Source organism: Lycium barbarum, chromosome 1 (genome assembly GCF_019175385.1).
Source record: "Lycium barbarum isolate Lr01 chromosome 1, ASM1917538v2, whole genome shotgun sequence".
In the NCBI taxonomy this organism is placed as follows: domain Eukaryota; kingdom Viridiplantae; phylum Streptophyta; class Magnoliopsida; order Solanales; family Solanaceae; genus Lycium; species Lycium barbarum.
The window spans coordinates 150090112-150096662 of NC_083337.1; positions in this window are offsets into that span (position 1 = coordinate 150090112).

Consider the following 6551-nt stretch of genomic DNA (forward strand, 5'->3'; position numbering starts at 1 on the left):
TCTTTGTACAGTACCTCTTCGTTAAAGACAACATTCCTGCTTCGGATGATCTTCCGATTTTGTTCATCCCAAAATCGGTACCCAAGCTCGGTGTCACCATAGCCAATAAAGTAACACTTCTTTGATTTTGGATCAAGCTTGCTTCTAGCCGTATCATCATTATGAACATATGATAAGCAACCGAACACTTTCAGAAATGAAAGATTTACCTTCTTGCCACTCCAGACTTCTTCTGGAATTCTGAAATCCAAGGGAACTGACGGTCCTCGGTTAATTAAGAAGGCCGCGGTATTGACTGCATCTGCCCAGAATTTCTTGGGCAGTCCAGAGTGTATTCTCATACTCCGAGCACGCTCGTTCAACGTTCGGTTCATTCTTTCGGCTATTCCATTCTGTTGCGGCGTTCCAGGAATAGTCTTCATCATCTTGATCCCATTATCGGCACAATACCGTTTGAAATCACCATCAGTGTATTCTCCGCTGTTGTCGGACCTCAAACACTTCAACTTGAGGTTTGTTTCATTCTCGACCATGGCTTTCCATCTTTTGAATACACTAAACACATCGGATTTATTTAATAAACCCATACCTTCCTGGTTGAATCATCAATGAAGGTCACGTAGTAGTGTGATCCTCCAAGGGAGGGTACAGTGGTAGGTCCCCACACGTCTGTGTGCACCAATTCCAGCTTTTCGACCTTCAACTCTCTGCCTGCACTTGAGAAGCTTACTCGCTTTTGTTTTCCGAGAATGCAGCTCTCACACGTATGAAGGTCCACCGTCTTCAGCTCCGGAATTAAGCCATTTGTCACCAACAGCTTCATCCCCTTCTGGCTGATATGCCCAAGCCGACAATGCCACAAATCTGTCTTCTTTGTGTTGTCAATCACAGCAACAGTATCACGACAGCTAGTCGTCATGTAGAGAGTGCCAATCTTCTTTCCTCGGCCAACTACCATAGCACCTTTCGCCACCTTCCAAGACCCATTACCAAAGTTGAGATCATATCCCTCATCATCAAGCTGACCTACTGAGATCAGGTTTCGCATCAGCTTTGGAACATGTCTAACTTTTGTAATCTTCCACGAGGATCCATTTGACATCTTCAAATTAATGTCTCCCGTGCCAACAACATCTAGCGTCTCTCCATCGGCTAAATAAACTTTGCCGAGATTCCCAGCCACGTAGTTTGTCATTATATCATGATGTGGGGTGGTATGAAAGGACGCTCCTGAGTCAAGCACCCAAGAGTCTACCGGGCTGTCAACCGATAGCAACAACGCATCGCCAATGTCTTCTGTAGCAGCGTTGATTCCAGCCCCCTTGTTGTCCTCCTTCTTTGGCCCCCTGCGGTTCTTCTTGAAGTGACCTGGTTTTCCACAGTTCCAACACTCAAATGTTCGTCCTGGTCTGGATTGACCCCTGCCATTCCTTGACTTCGATCTGCCCTTATTTCGGTTGTAGTTTCTGTCATAATTTCTGCTTCTGTTTTCAACATTAAAAGCAGAACTCGTCGATGCCTCTCCCGAATCTGTCCTGCGCACCTCCTCAGCAAGGATACGATCCCTAACATCGTTGAACTTTAGTTTGTCACTGCCGACCGAATTACTAACCGCTGCTCTCATTGGCTCCCAACTATTTGGTAGGGATGCCAACAAAATTAGAGCTTGTACTTCATCATCGAAATCAATTTTTACCGATGACAATTGATTTACAATGGTATTGAATTCATTTATGTGTGCAGCAACATGAGCATTTTCCATTATCTTTAGATGAAATAGTTTCTTCATGAGAAATACCTTATTATTTGCCGAAGGTTTCTCATACATGTCAGACAATACCTTCATCATATCTGCGGTGGTCTTCTCCTTTGCCACGTTGTGAGCAACGTTCTTCGACAGCGTCAGTCGAATGACTCCCAGAACTTGTCTGTCGAGGAGATCCCAATCTGCTTGCTTCATCTCCTCTGGTTTCGGACTCAGAGGTTCATGAAGCTTTCTGCCATATAAATAATCTTCAATTTGCATTCTCCAGAACGCAAAATCTGTACCATCGAATTTACCGATGCCGTGCGTCGTACCATCTTCGCCTCCCATCGTTTCTAAATCACAACACAACCTGTTGCTCTGATACCAGTTGTTAGGATTTAAATCCCAAATCCGACCTTTGTAAGCAGGTTTCCAGGAAAGATTGGAGGGTCACAGCTGGACCACTTAAATACCAACCTCCTTAGACAGAACCTACTTACGCCGTGATGTAAGCGAAGAATAAATAGCACACACAGATTTATAGTGGTTCACCCTCAATGTGAGAGCTACGTCCACGTTGCTGCTGCAGATCTTATTAAAGAAGAAATATTACAAGTGTTTACAACACTCAACCTCACAACCCCAATCCCAATTACACTCAAGAATTTTACCACAGAAAATTCTCTCAAAGACCTTCTCTTACTTAGGCCTTTCACTAAGAGTATTTCTCTTAGATTTCTCTCTCTTTGGGATGTGTTGTCTTCTTCAATTTGGTGTGTTTTCAAATGAACCATAAGCTACCTATTTATAGGAATGAATTTCCTATGATGAGGTAAGCGCTTACATCACGACTATCATGAGGTAAGCGCTTACATCACGACTATGTGAACAAAAGAATTGACTTGTTTGGCCAATTCCACACCTAACACATCTGAACCCCGTCACAACAAAATTACACCGTATATGTAAGATTAATTTTTATGTATACGTATATAGTAGATCATATTGAATCTTCTTGATTTATTTGTATGTTTACTTTTTCATATCTTGAATCCCCTTACTGAAAATTCTAGAAGTTACATTCATCAAATTTTATGATTAACCGAAAATATTGTTATATCAACAAAATTCTATTGCAGAACTCTGACGGATGAGGTTAAGAATGTAAATGGGGCAGGGAAGCCGGGCAGCACAGGACAGAATTGGACAAGCCTTGACCCACTAAGATTTTGACCCATCTTACCCCGTTTAGCATTTTCTCAAAATTTGCTCTGGCCCGCCCCACTCTGCCTCGCCTTATAAGGGTTTTCCTAGCCCTAATCCCGCCCCATTGCCATCTCTACTTCATCATGAAGTTTCATAATGGATTAAGGGTCAAAAACACACTTCAAGGATCACCTTTTTTTGAGTTCCCTACCTGAATTATCAGGTGTGAGATTTTCTATCTAAACTATCACCAACTAGTTTGCAAAACACATCTCAACTATCAGTTATTCACTTCTCCTACCTGACCTATCACCAACTAGTTTGCAAAACACACCTCATTAAAAGTGACCAACTAATAATTGAGGTGTGTTTTGTAAACTAGTTGGTGATAGTTTAGATATGAAAAGTGAACAACTGATAGTTGATGTGTGTTTTGCAAACTAATTGATATAATTGATGTATGAAGCTCTTACACCTAATAGTTCAGGTATGAAACTAAAAAAAATTAAGATGATAATTGAGATGTCTTTTTAACTATTTCATAATCAAGTGTGTTGAATCCTCAATAATGACAAGAAAAAGCAAAGAACTAAAAGGTTGAATTCACATACTCCGCCTTGGTTTTGCCTCAAAACAATCGCTTTGATTGGTTTACATGTATACATTAATCTTCACTTTAAATGTTCCAAACTACTGACAAGGAAAAACACGTATCCAACTCTAAATGGACTAATAATCAATACATATATCGAATAGTCTTCATTCCCCACATGTAAACATTGAACTTGTGTATCTCAGAAAACGTCCCACATGTATTCAATCTTCACTTCCCTCTATAGTCACAACACTTTTGGTTACTAATTGAATTAGAATATCGTTGTTGAGTTTTGTTTTGCATTCATCGTTGAGAAGATTGTGAAGCTGCATCTAAATATAAAGATACTCTTAATGGTGTGAGATTTTTTAGAAAAAATAATGCAAGCTTGATCAAAGTAGACAATATCTTATACTGTATAATAGCTTTGAATTGTTTTAGGCCAAACAATAACGCGATTTGGATAATTCTTTTTTTTTTCTTGATCAAATTTGGATTATTCTTGACCACTGATTTATTATTTTACTAGGGATGCAAGTTATTTTTTGATGGGCCACTACAAGAAAGACGACATTTGTCAATAAAAATATTTTTGTTGCCATAAATAGACTATCGTTGCAAAAACTACTTTTGACAACAATATATTTTTTGTTGTTGCATAAACTTTTCCCATCGGCTGTTATTGTAACGACGTGCAACAACTTTTTTGTTGTTGCCAAAAGTACTTTTGCAACAATAGTCAATACTGCGACAATAAAATTAAATTGTTTGGTAACAAAAAAAGTTCACTTTTAAAAGATTCATCATATATTTCAACAATAAAATTAAATTGTTGCCAAATATTGAATTTTGTCAAGTATATTATTTTTGTTACCAAAAGAGCGGTCGCTATTTCTCTACTTTCTTGCTGTGGGCATACCGACATAGACATCAATCTCTTCCTTTTTTGTGTGTACCTTAACTACACAAAATTTAAAAGTACTTAAATTATAAAGCCAAATGTGGTGTGGTAGTATCTGTATCCAATTAATCCATTTTTAGTGTCATTTGTAAATTTTGGTTTTTCTTTCTGAAGGAAATGATACACATCTTACAACCTGTATCGGAAAACGAAAAAAGAGGACAAATCCACTCTCATGTGCAATCACTATAACTATTGATATAATTACAATTGACATTTTTTAAACTTTGTCCTTTCGCGTAATTAATGCGCCTTTTAATTAGGTGGTTCCATATATGAATTTTTAATTTTCTAACACCCCTACCGCGCACCCCAAAGTCTAATTATTCCCCCTTTCACTTTTACTTATTCACTATAAATTTTGTGCACTCCTTAAAAATAATAAATAAAGTGCATATTTTACCATGATACTCATATTAATTGGTGTATGACTTCTTAGTGGATGTGCAAAATGATTTGGAAGGAATAATTAATGTTAAGGGTAAAACATGAACAATAAATTATTTTTCTCTTGATATGCAAAAGTGAATAAGTAAAAGTGAAAAAATATTTTTGAAATACTTGATCAGTAAAAGTGAATGGAGAGAGTATAAAAAAGTTCCAATTAAAAAAAAAAAAAAGCCAGTAGGATAATAATTATTTGCACGATTTCCTTATCTGTGTTGAGAATAAATCTTTATAACTAAAAATATTGTTTTTTTTTCTTTTCACACTCATTTCCTATGTACTTTTTTTTTTTTTTTTGGTTTAAGGTTATCTTTGGGAAAACTACATTTACAGCTCTTAAAATATTGATAAATTCCAAGTTGGTCCTTGCAATTTTTAGTTAAGCACATCTAATTTTTAATTAATTGAAATGTGTATTTCATATTTAATTATTCATGTGTTATATTAAATTTTTCATGTTACTCCATATTTGAGGGTGATTCAATTTTAAATAATTTATATATAACATATTTCCTCCATAAAAGAATAAAACACACACATTTTAATCAATTGAAAATTTAAAGATGCTTAATCAAATATCACAAAGTTCTTCTTTTTATTTTGAAAACCGAGAGCTAAAAAGTACAATTATCCACTTTCTTTGTTTTTTCCCATTCAGCTTAATGCCAAATGTGACAATGAGAAAATCGTATAGAATTTAGGGGATGGTCCAATGCCTAGAATTTAACTGAGAAACAGCTCTTGCTCAGTTGTAACATTTATTATATCTTTCAAAAATGAGTTAATATGACAGACAATCTAGAACTCTGACAAGTCTTACAAGTATTTAAATGAACAAACAAAAGTACCACAGTAGTACACTTGAAACAAATTTACGACCAGTATGAAACAGTACTACGTAACATTTTTATCAAAAAAATTAAAAACTTCGAGTATAATAGAAACAGTGATACGGAGTAGCAAATTATTCAATTCTATCTTCTTTTAATCTGCCTATTTATTTCATTATTCAATGTCATTAACTTTATGCATGGTTACGAATTTACAATTTTTTTTTCCATTTTGAAAATGAGATTCAGTTATCATATATATATATATATATATATATATATATATAGAGGTAAGAATATCATGCTATTAAAAAGTAAAAAATAAAAGAAGAGATAAATGTTGATAATATAGAGGGTATAGTAGAAATTTAAGAAAACTAAATTGAGAATTGAGGGGAAAAACATCTATTATTAAAAGTTGGAGGGTGAGCTGACTTCTGAAACAAAGTTTGGGGTGTAAATGATTTTTACCCACACATATATTTATGGGTGATTTAGATCACAAATTTCAAAAGTTTTTCTTTCTTTTGTAAATTCCATACCCGGTCAAAATGAATCATATAAATTAGGATGGAGAGATTATTAAAAATAAATTGAGGTTTTTAACAAATCATACAAAGATTTCTCTATGTATAGTAGCCTGTGCACGAATCGGTTCGGTTCGGTTTTGGCCATCATCGAGTTGAAATTTCGAATTTCGACTTTCTAAAATTCTCACCCAAACTCGATCCATTCTAGGTTCAATTCGATTCGTTTTTTATTATT